Source organism: Episyrphus balteatus, chromosome 4 (assembly GCF_945859705.1).
Source record: "Episyrphus balteatus chromosome 4, idEpiBalt1.1, whole genome shotgun sequence".
Classification (NCBI taxonomy): domain Eukaryota; kingdom Metazoa; phylum Arthropoda; class Insecta; order Diptera; family Syrphidae; genus Episyrphus; species Episyrphus balteatus.
Genome location: NC_079137.1, coordinates 36,244,324 through 36,257,271, shown reverse-complemented (window position 1 = coordinate 36,257,271; position 12,948 = coordinate 36,244,324). Strand labels below are relative to the sequence as shown.

Here is a 12,948-nt window from a genome sequence, read left to right as displayed (position 1 = left end):
TAAACAAATTAATATAATGAGAAAATAAAAGAGGTATTTTTTTTTAGCTTTTTCTTGTAAATTATGATTGTTTGAAAAAAGTAAACGCTTCAATTGACTCATTTTAAACAAAAGCACACAATCTGTTTTCTGACTACGTTATTACGTAAAATCATCGTCCGTAAACCGGCTTTACAGACAACCTTTTTTTTAGTCAATATTTTACAAATGAACTTTATAGGTATATTTTGCATAATGAAGAATTTTTACTATTTGAGAACAAAAAATTGTAATAATCTATACCTACTTGGTTCTTCCTTATTCACAACAATTAATTTTTTATGTTGGAATAATGTTCTGAATACGAATCATTCTTTAAATCATCAAATTCAGGAAATTTAACAAGAACACACTAATTACCTCATTCTGTTTGAAATAGCTCCGAGGAGCACTCTTTTGATATATGTTAAAAAATAACTCTGCATTATGCAATACTTTCTCTTCTCTACCCATAACTTCAAATCGGTTTTTAGTTCCTTCTAAAAGTTACTAGGTATACCTACTTTTCAATAAAACACTCCCGAGGGATAGTTTTTACTTAAATCGTATCTTATTACTCAGGAAAATTGTGAGGTTTTATACGATCCTCGTTAAATTCTTAATATAAAATCTTTCCCTATTGAATTGCCAGAGTGAATAAATGATAAAAACTTTTACCATTCGAATCATAAAGGAATAGGAATCATTTATTTCCTCGCGAAAAGTCTAAGAACAAAAAAAAAAAAAGAAAAACCTTCGACGACGACCGACTTTAGCATTTAAGGGCTTTACTTTTTGATTTATTTATTGGACTTCACCTCTTGGATGAGTTGAGAAGGCAGGAATTCACATTCACATTATTTTATTCCATTTGAAGAAGTAGAATTCTATGAAGTTCTTGGGTCAGGCCCCAGTCAAGATTTTCTTTCTGAAGAAAAGGCAAAAGGGATGGTCCAAAATCTTGACTGGCAATAATCTTCCACTTTGTATGGAATAAAGACGGTCGTTAAAAATTGCTGGAAAATATTTTATTACTGCAATGAAAGTTTTTAGCTTCCGATGGTTCTTTTTTTTTTTTTGGTTGGTGCTTTTTGACCCCGAAGATTAAAGTTCAAAAGAAAAACCCAAGAAGTTAAGTCGATTCATGTGCGTTGTGATGGAGGGGAGGGGGGGGGGGGAGAGAAAGAGGGTCGTAAAATTTTTCGATAGCCATCAGTTTAGTGAAACTTTATGATTCCAATGTGGGCGGGGTAAGCTCTTGAGCACGAAATGAAGTGAAACTTGTAATTTTTTTTATGGATCATTACCGATTTTGGGTGAGAAATTGATGGAAACCAGATGTTAACATTTGTTGTGAACGCAACTCGCTTTTCATGGATATAATGGAAAATTTGAATTGAAATTTATTTATATATATAACTAAGTGACTGTTAAATGAAAATGAAAGAAAACGATGTAAGCTTAAGTACCGAGAAATTAATTTTTAATCTCTGTAAAATTAATAAATATGGGTAAATGCTTTAATTTCAATTACGAAAAAGTCTCTTTGTTATTCAATCAAAAGAGCACCCCTTTGACCAAGATATTCTTATAGATACTTCAGATTCTTGGCTTCAATTGCAAATATAGATTTATTACTGAATTAGATTTATTTTATTCGTAATTTCCATGGTAAAATATTCTATAACATTAATTTTTTGAGACATCCAAATATGAGATAGGTATGAATAGTTATTCTCAGTGAACAAGTCTACTTTTTTCACCAAATTAAAAAACTTTTTAAAGTTTTTTTTTTTTTATTTGGAAGGTTAACAAAAATTTCTCTCTATAATTAATCGAGTCAGACATCAAAAGAGAGGTCTCTTTCAGCTCTATCACAACAAAAACATAACTGTAACAAAAAACCTATTCACAAAAAGCAAAAAGTACTGAGATATAAATGTACCAAGTTCTAAAGTTTGGTTTTAAATTTGTATCAGTTAAATTTAGATTGTTCTCTTGACAATTTTTTATTTAATTACCTATTTTTAAAGTTATTTGAAAAATTGCCAAATTTAAAACCAAACTTTAGAACTTGGTACACTTTAACATCTCAATTGGTGATATGCATAAAAAAAAACGTGTGTGTACACATGTACACGCGACTGAAGTTTTACTTCTCACTTTTTTTTTTGCAAAACTACAAATTTTATTTCTAATAACATTCATTAATTTCTAATAACATAGGGTAGAGTTGCCTATTTTCTGCCGTCTCCAGTTTCCGGCCACCTTTCGAAAAATCGTTATAACTAGTGATTTCGAAGGCGTTTATTCCAAATTTTCCCTCGTATGCTGTTCTAACAAATAAGAAAACAGCATAAGAACAAAATTTTGGAATAAACCCTATGAAATCCCTAGCTATAACGATTTTCCAAAAGGTGGCCGGAAACTGGAGACGGCCGAAAATAGGCAACTCTACCCTACCTAATAAGTTCAGGACTAATGATATTGCAATAGAAAACAATACCATTCTGATTAAAGAAAGCCGACTAGGCTCTTCAAAAATTTCACATCTTATTTCACATAATTATGTAGATTAAAAAAGAATCGATTTTTTGTTCAGTACAACAGACTTCGCGAATTATTTACGACAAGTAAAACGCAATGAGATCGATTTTAATTCGATTTTAGAAGAAGTTTGTGTATGGGCAATTCCATGGTAACTCACGTTACATTCACAAAAATTTCCAACACATAAATAATTTTTTTTTCAATTTTAATGTAAATTGATACGAAATTACTATCCATGAATGGAGCATAACTATTACTTTCATAATTCACTAAAAAAATTGTCTTTATTTTTAACATTTACTTGGGAAAAATAAAAGTTTGATGGTAACTCACGTTACAAAAATCGGACACGAATTTTAAGGGTCCGACAGTATGAAGTTTTTATGTGAAATTAAGTATCTTAATTTGTTTTCAATGAAGATTCCATACATACAAAATTACAAGCTTTTAATATTAGTGACAAAACCAAACATTTTTTCAATATTTCAAGGAAAAATTTTTAAATATTTAGGTAACTCACGTTACATTATTTTGGTAACTCATGTTACCTGCGATTTGTGGTTCCAAAAGTAAAAAAAAGATGCATTTTCACTCAAGTTTTGTTTTAATCGAATAGTGTGTAACGAAGCTTGCTTAAATGTTAACTTATTTTAGCACTCACCAGGGGATATTGTCATCGTCACTATTAGACTCATCATATTTTCAGTTTGCTTGTTTTTCCGTCATTTTCATGTGAAATTCTTCTGTTGCTGGCAAGCTTATGCTATAAAAATGCTTTACTGGTTGAACAGAATGAAAATTCGCTTGTAGCAAAGAAAAACGTCGTGGTACAAGATGTCAAATAAATTCGCTCAAAATGTAGAAAAGATGAACAGAATTATGTGGCGTACAAAAATGTCAATTGCCTTGAAAAAAAATAATTTTAACTGATGTCGAATTCCTTTCAATTGAAAAATCGAATTTTCGGCGATCTCGAAGCGAATTTTTTCTGAAAATCATGTTCCATAGAAAAAAAATTCGCCTCAAACGAAGCAGAATTCGAATTTTTTTTAATCCTTCTTTTTTGAGAGATTTACACGGATTTGCACACACTTGGAACATTTGACATTTCTCAAACGTCAAGCTGAAAGTTTTCTTCGTGTTGTTTGTTTATTTGAGAACACTAACTTCAAATAAAGAGAAAATTTTAATTGAATATCGTATTTTTATTGCGGAAAAATATGAAATAAAAAAAAAAAAACAATGTGCGATCAAAATATACTTTTTCCTGGCATAGTTCTTGTGAAAAAATCAAATTACTGTGACTTTTCTTCTCGTAATTATCGTCAGAAAAATTTTTCTCTGTAAAACCACAGCATACGGCCAAAATAATAACCTACTTCATCTTCACTCAGATCTTAATAATAACTGCAATTTCCCTTTGATTCTGATTAAAATAAATCTATATTACCGAAGAAAATAAACAAAATTATTGATCAAAGGAATCTCTGGTTTTATTTTGCAGAAATTGTTTTGGTTTCAGCTTGACGTTTGTGTAAAAATTGTTGTCAAATGACACACATACAATCGCAAAAAGAATTCGGTCTGTTTTCATGTTCCTTTTTAACACCAAAAATTCGATTTTTTTGAAGCGATTCAAAAAATTGAAAGGAATTCGACATGAGTAACCACATTAGAAACGTCAAAAGTCATTCCGCTTGTAGCTTGAAGTAAAAGTCGACTCGACTTGTACCACAGCGAATTTCCTTGCCACAGCCACAGCTACGTATTCTGGCACCAATATACTAATTTCATACTTTTTAACTTTGACAGCGACACAAGACACAAGCCACAGACACACATTCTGGTCTACCAGTTAAGATTATTAAACTCCCTGAATTTTTATGTTGCTATTTATAAATAGTAATTTTCTAATAAAAAAAGTAAAAATGACTGCATAATTTGTTCAAAATTCGTGTCCACTTTTTCATGGAATTACCCGTATGGCTTTTCATTCTTGCAGGGAAGCTGCCTATGTAATCAATTTATATTGAAGGTTTTGAGTGAACAACAACAACTTGTGTGTACTTTCAAATAAACTACAAGAAACAAGAATCTTATGTCAAAATTCAAATAAAAAAAAACACTACTGGAAAAGTCAAAATGACATTTTCCTATAGCGTAGATAACTCAGCAGCTACATGTGCATTATTTTTGTGTGCATTATTGTGCCTGTTCACACGTGAAGAACGTCTAGGGTTATCATACGTGAAGAATTACTTCTGCGTATTTTGTTTTTCATTTTATGTTTAAAGAAAAATATAAAAATGGTTTTGAAACCAAATTTATGTTTTTTGCATCTTTGTTTAAAATTTTGTCACAAAATGACTTTGTAAATTTGCACTTTTCTCTTTTGGCAAATAGTAGTAATGGAATGACGACACCAGAAAGAGATGCGTACCTACGGGAACGGGTAGTTGTATGAAAAAATTCCAAACCAGAAAGTCAAAGTTCACGTGTGGAAAAGTTTCTCATGTAAACGTCGGTCGTCGACGTTCCAGCTTGGAATTTTTCCACACGTGAACGTTGACGTAAATCACCGGTTTGGAATTTTTTTTCATACAATTTCCCGTGTGGAACTGTTCCGGCTTGTAATTTTTCCCTACCGTAGTGCCACCGTATTCACTTTTTCGATTTTGGTTTACAGCTGTGGTGAGTTAAAAAATTTATTTTTCCGAAAAAATCTTAAAAAATTGGGTGATTTGCCTACGGCCTCTAATGGCCCTATTCTGGCAAACCTCACAAGTTATGAGGACCTCACAAGGTGAGCTGATTTTGATTTTGTGAGGTTTTCGCGTCACAAAAACTTTCGAATTTGTGATCTGCTCTGAAGGAGGTCACAACTCACAAGTTGGATTTTTGCTAGTAAGAAGTTTGTGAGAAATAAATTCTTACAAAATCGAGTTATGATCACCTTGTGAGGTTTTTGTGACTTGTGAGGTTTGCCAAAATAGGGGGGTAAATCACTTGATTTACCATACAAATATAAAGGCTTGGCCACACCGGAGGGTACATGCGGTAGCTGTACGGGTATTTGTATGAACAAAATTCCAAACTGACACATCAACGTTCAGATGTGGAATTTCTTTCATACAAATACCCGTACCGCTACCGCATGTACCCTTCGGTGTGGCCAAGCCTTTAAATCTCCCCAAAACAAGATTTAGGCCGTTTTTGAATTGGGTTAAATACTTAACCTCTGTTAAATTTTTGACACTATTGTGGTGAATAAAAATGTTAAGTTGTTAAAAATTTAATGGGCTCTGGGACCAGGTTAAATTTTGTTGGCAGATGTTTTTTTTTTTATTGAAAAGGAGTAGTATCATGGTAGAAAGAGGCAGAGAAAAATATTAAACAATAAGCTATACAACTGAAAATTTTTTTATTCACCTCAATAGTGTCAAAAATTTAACAGAGGTTAAATATTTAACCCAATTCACACACGGCCTTATAATCGAAATCGAAAATGAGGAAATCAAACATACCCAAACACACAGATTTTGATGTGCTGAGCGCACTCATTTTCTTTTTTGACAACTTATGAAAAAAATGTCATAATAGGGGGGTTCACATTGACCAACTTACCGGACAGACTAGCTGCCATTTGGTCTGATCGGATAGTATTTTGATAATGGGAACACACATCCGACGGCCACCCAACTAACTATTTCGATGTTATAACGATGGTGAGAAGCTTCTCGTCATGACTAATTTCACACCTAAAAGATTCATATAACCCTGTTTATCATCAAAAAGGCCCCCTTTTTCACTCCTATTAAACTTATGAGAAGTGCAATGAAATACTCCTGTAAAGTTTCTCATCAGTAGCCGAAAGTGGTATTCGATCCTATAAGTGTGGGAAGAAGTACACTGTAAGACTACTGTAAAGTTTGTCATCAACAAACGCAAGTGGAGGAGAAATAAAAGGTGAGTGAGGATATAAAAGGAGTGGAAATAAAACGAGGAGAAATAAAAAGAAATTAAATTGTGTTGCATTTATGTTGATTTTTATCTAAGTATTAATTTATTTTTATAAAGTTTATCTGAGGAGCTAGGCCCAACTAGCACAACAGCTTCTATAAATTGAGATCTCTACTACTAATACTACTTTTTATACAGCTTGTATTGAGCTTGCTTCAGAATTTAATTTCTTATAGAAGTTCGAACTTGTTTAACAACTTCTAATAAGTTGTTTAAATACTGTTAAAGAAACTTAAACGAAAAAAAAAATTGTTGTCGGAAAAGCCTGCTTAATGAATTTATACAAGCTTTACAGAAATTACCAAGTTTAGTAATTGATTTTTGGTTTTGATATTGAATAATCTAGTTCGGACACTTTTTGGTTTTGACATTGAATAACTTAGCTCAGACATTTTTTTTTGACATTTCTGATATTTGAACTGATTAAGTTTTTGATTTCATTAATGAATATACTAGGATGGCCGAAAGTAAAAAAGAATTCTTTTTTGTTTTTGTAGTTGTTTTTTTTTTTTTAATTTCGATAAGACATGTATTAAAGAGCTATACAAGTTCTTCCGAAGCTATCTGTCAAATCTCACAGCTTCGGTAAAGCTTCATTTAAACTTCTTAAAGAGTTTCAAACTTGTATAACGTTCTCCTTTTTCCATGCCCAACAACCTTACTAAAGTTTAAAAGAAGCTGAAATGTAGCTTTTGTAATATCTTAACCGAAGCTGAAATTTTAGTTGGGTATTGTGTAACAAAAAATAAAGTATCTTGGCACTACTGTTTTCATCGAGATAATAGTAAAATCTGGATAATGATCTGGATTTTTCAAATATTTATACAATTAAAGTTGTTGTTGTTGTTTTTAATGCGTAAATTGTCTTGATTTCAAATGTCTCGATTTCGTTTTTTTGAGCAAAACTCTATATAGAAAAACAAAAAAGCACACCAAATAGCACAAACTTAAACAAATTTTGAATTCATTTAAAAAATAAAGAAATATCTAATTGTTAAATATAATTGAGAAAATTGAACGAAATTATCATCTTTAAATTGTTTGCATTTCCGATTTACAATTGTAGAGATAAAATTTAGTAAAGCACGATTTGTATACTGGACTTTTGGCCAGAAATTCACTTTCTACCGTGTAAACATTAATTATTATAATGTGCGCAATAATTATGCCCATGTAGCTGCTAAGTTATTTAAGATTGGTACTTGTAATAGAGCTAGGTGGCGCTACTTGCTAATCCTTTTGACAGTTCTTGTCAAAAAGTAAATTTTCACAGTCCACCGCCGGAAAAGAAGTAAAACTTCAAAAAGTACTACTTACTTAAAGTAAAAGGTGAAAGTAAATACTATAAATTCTAGTAAAAGGTAAAATTCATAGTATTTACTTAATTTCGTATGCATAAAAAAAGTACCTGCTAGCAGGCAAATACCTACTTTAAGTAGATACTAAATTTATCCAAGTAAATACTAGAATTCACCCAAAAATGATTGTAAATACTTTTTTTTTTAGATGATTGGTATTAGTTTTGAATTTAAGCCTGGTACGTATGCTGCTGAAGCGATACGAAAATTTTCTTACAAAAAAAAGCACAACTAAATTGAACGAAAAATTATTTTCAGCTTAGCCAACGAAAGTCTAAGCTTTGCCCGCACATTTGGAAAAATTAAAATCATTTGTCATTAGCATTTAATTGTCCAGGTCATTTTACTTGCTAAAAAAGAGTTTTTTGACTTTGGAGACCTAGACAAATTTTCGTTTAGCTTTAGCAGCGTACTAGGGCTTACAAATAAATTGTTCTGAAAGTTTTACCGTGTAATCCAATACAAATTTTTACTGTTTCTTAAATTTGAGTTTGTGATGTGAACATCTGTTCGTGCTTTTTTTGTGAGTCAAAAGTGAACTTAACAGCAGCATAAAAAAATTGAACTTGAGATAACAATCAGATATTACATGATGGCTCTAACGATTTTCTTTAAAAAATTTAATATTGAAAATATGGACCGTAATTAACGATATTTCCCATAGAACCGTTTAAAACGTAAACGACACCACCAATTTCAATAAAAAAAATATGAACAAAAACTTTTTAGTGGCCTTAATATTAAAATAAAACAAAATTTTCAATAAAATCATTTTTGGATTAAAAAAAGATCGAAATTTTGTATGAAAAATCTATTTGAAAACGACTCAATGATTTTATTAAACTTTATTTTTATTTATCAATTATTAATATTTCTTCTTTTTAATGGAATACCATTTTTATTTTTAAAAAATTTTGTGAACATTTTTATATGAAAAAAAAAACTTCTTTTTAAAAAAGCGGCTCTAGATTTCCAATTCTTTGTGATGCATTAAAAAAAAACGTTGTTTAACTTTAAACCAAATTTTATATTATTTTAAAGTTTTTTTTTATATTTTTTAAAAATAATCTTTTATGAATTTGTAAAAGCTTTAATATTTCAAGCAACTTTTGACATAAGAACAAGTACGTGCGACACAGTTTTGCATTTTTTTTTCATTGCGAATTCCTTAAAATATATTATTCATGGCTAGTAAAGTTAATATACCTACTGTTGGCAATTCGAATATAATTCAGAGTTGAAATTATCTCAACAGTTTTGAAACTTGACATTACTTAAAATAAAAACTTATTGAAATTACTATTCATTTACAATAATGACTTATTGATAAAGTTTTTTTAAATTTAACTCTGAGCCCGATAATCGATCATTCTAAACTTTTTGCTAATTGATACATAAAAATTCTGCCATTTCGACAAATATTAACAACCGTCCATTTTTAAGAAATACTATGAAAAGATTGCGTCAAAATATGACTCAAGACTGCTATTTATAAGTTTCATGGCTTCATAATTGCGGTTTTAAAACCAAAAAAGTATATACTATCAATTTCACAAGTTGGTATTTTGTAACCATGAAAAAATCTAGTAATTCCTAAAGAAAAAAAGTACTTACTAGTTTTTATGCATATGGAATAAAGTATTTACTGAAAAAGTTCATCCAAAAAAGTATTTACTATGAATGATAGTAAATACTTAATTTTTAGCATTTACTTGATTTTTATGCATATGAAAAATAGTATATACTTGAAAATTCTCTAGTAAAAGCATTTACTATTTTGTATGCATATCACCCAATATCTACTTTTTGTGCCAGCATAATAACACTGGCCGGCAAAAAACAAAAAAAAGTCGGGAGCAAAAACTCTGTAAGGTGATTTTAGTTTAGCTGTTAACAGATTTATTCCATCACGCCTAGTTTTTGAGCTCTGATCATAACTATTTTCGCTATAATGTCCCAAAAACTAATCTTGAATGAAATGTTTTTTAACGTTTGATCTTAAATATTTATTTTTCCGTTATATTTTGCTTTTTTTTATCCAAATCAGGAGTCCAAAACTGGAATTTACTTCAAATCTGCTTCAAAAAACCATAAGTTACCTTAACCACTAAAATTTAGAAATATCATAAATTTCTCTACCAAATATCTTTTACAAAAAAATAGTTTTGAAAAAAAAAAAATAAACATATTTAAGACGAAAAAATATGGCTTTTGTAGATTGTAGATTTTGTACAGGTAAAATAGTACACAAAATCAAGAAATAAAAAAAAAATTGTTACACTCATGAAACTACTTGGCAAAAAGTTTGCTTTCAGGATAAGAACCAAGTACATAAAAAGTCTATAGAAAAAAGTTGGGAGGAAGGGTGTTTTTTCGCGGACAAGAGGGAGGGGTAAAGGTCAAAAACATACTGAAAAAAATTGTTTGTCGAATATCATCATATGACACATGTTTTCAAGGTATTTTTTAATGCTGAATCTAATGACATAAAAATAAAGTCAATACGATTTGCTATAAGAAAAGTTATTGCCGATTAAAAACAAGTGTGCTTGTTTTTTTGACTTCAACAAGTAAACAAGTTTTTTTGGGAAATAGGGAAAAATCCGCGATAAGTACGATAAAATAAATGGTATAAATGCTACCCTTACGAAATCCATTAAATATGTTCTCTTTCCCATGGGAATTACGAATAATGTAAGTCTATACATTTTTTTTATGTGAAAGGGTGTTTTTTTTTAGAAGTAAAGAAAATATGAGTAATATTAGTGGTACCCTATTGAAATTTAGCAATTATGTTACTTTTAAGATAAGAAACAAGAATCTAAAGTGTATATAAAAATATAATGGTTAAAAGGGTGTTTTTTTGAGTGAAAACAAAAAAGATCGGTCACCCTAATGAAATTTGGTAAAAACATTAATTTTGGGATAGAAAGCAAGAATAAAGAGTTTTCATAAAAAAAAAATTTGGTGAAAGGGTGTTTTTTTTTCGAAGAGACAGCAAAATCTGCAATTGGTCCCAAAAAGCCAATGTTCATATATGTACTGTACATATAAAAGCATTTTTCTACAAAAGCTTTTATTTGGAATCGTGTCGTACCTTCCTATAAATTAATGCTTTCATATCAATAGGAACACAGTTTTTATTTTCAAAATGACTTCAATTCCTCATGAAAATATAGCCATTTTCAAAAATGAAAGCCAATATAAATGAAGTGTCAATCTTAGCACGTATACCTCCGTTTTTGTCACCTAAAAGGTCAATTTTCGGTTCTGTTAAATTTGACATACATATTATCGAAAGCCTAAAATAAATTGCATTCGATGGAACTTTTAATCTGATAAGAGTTCTTTTCAGTTGCGTTTCATTTCCTGCGTCAATTTTCTCATTACAAGCATACAACTCTGTTAAAAAAAAAATACAAAACTATTCTTATATTTACTCTAAAGAAAAACCAGGTTATGGTCATTCATGAGAGAGCTAAATTTGGGTCAAATTGGGGCGTTGGTTGCAACATTCAATTTTATTTTTTTTTTTTAACTCGAGAGTAAACCTACGCAAATGCACCTAGGCAAGCTTCATCACCAGCAACAGCAGTACCAATAATGTTGAGGTGAGATATATATGATTAAAGTGAACTCACCACACCACCCTTTCGCTGTTCTCTGTTTTGCTAACCTCACATTGTGAATACAGGTTAAGGTCAGCACAGGCGTGTATAAGCTTTTAGCAGATAGATGGATATCCTGTTTTCTGTGTGAGTATGCGTTTTGGGGCAAAGCAGCAAATGATGCACAACAGTTATGTGGATTCGCCTTCACCTCACTGCGTCGTCGGTTGATTCTACTAGTAGATAACTTTACTACTATCTTGATCTGTGGTATGGTGGTGGTGTAGTCGAAGGGCTAACATACGTTCATTCATCTGCACGCAACTTGTGGGTGGCGCCCAATGTGGGACCAAGAAAAGCAACTGCATTGAGGGTGATAAAACGACTGTAGGGTATAGAAGGGGAGAGAAGTGTTATGGGGTGGTTGTTTCATTATTAAAAGTTTTCTCTAGTTGTTGCGGTTTGGACTAGTTTCTGCAGCTCACTCTTAGATGGTGTATGTGTCTGCTGCTGCTGCAATGGTCTGTGTCTATTTATAGATCAAATTCTCTACATTTTGACCTCTTTTTTTCTTCCTCAGTCCTCTCATGTTACATTTTTATAAATTTTTGTTCTTGTTGTTGCTTTTATCTAAACAGAAAAAATGCCTGAAGAGCCAATGCTGGGCAAGAGTAGAACCGTGGTTAGCCTTTATTGTTGATGGATGGTTGGTGAAGACAAAGGAAATAAGGGATACAAAAAAAAAGCAAGGTCTTTCAAGAGGATTTTTGTAATTCATTCTTTTTTTTTCTTTTCATTTTGCTTCTTCACTTCTTCTAGTGGCCACAAGGGGATGTTTCTTCTCGTTTTTTTTAAAGAGCATACAAAGTGAACAGCTTATGAATAAACGAGGAACATAAAGTTGACATTCGACATTGCAACGTAGAAGGTATACCTACATTCTACCTAGACAAAGAGAGACAGCAAGGAAAATTTTGTAATTTTGTTTTTCTTTTACTTTCTACCTAGCTGAAGGCTATAATAGAATCAAGGCTACTCGATGCAGGGGTAGATAAAGTCTACTTAAGAAATTGTATTAATCTTAACAAAAGGATGAACTTGTTTCTGGGACAAGGTTCTTGCTTTAAGAGCTATTTATGTATATCTTCAAAGTTCATAAATTGATTTATTAGCGGAAGTAAATGGTAATTAATTACTAGTAAGTATGTTTTCATAGTGAGGTGGGAATTTAAAAGAATCAATTGATAAACTAATTATGCAGGTATAAAGAATTGATAGGTACTTCAAATTTCAACGATGCATATTAAGGGATTATTTTTAAGGGCAGTGAATTAGATCTGATCGTATGAAAAAATATATGAAATGTCTGTTGATCGGGTATAACAACATTATGG

The 12,948-nt window shown here is 30.9% G+C and overlaps 1 long non-coding RNA gene across 1 annotated transcript; it reads left to right on the top strand.

Annotated features, from left to right (window-relative positions):
* Window positions 1-12,036: 12,036 nt before the first annotated feature.
* On the top strand, window positions 12,037-12,744 carry LOC129917814 (uncharacterized). Its single transcript, XR_008772865.1, has 3 exons — window positions 12,037-12,075; window positions 12,193-12,482; window positions 12,563-12,744. It is a non-coding gene; the product is annotated as an uncharacterized LOC129917814 (long non-coding RNA).
* The last annotated feature ends 204 nt before the right edge of the window (window positions 12,745-12,948 follow it).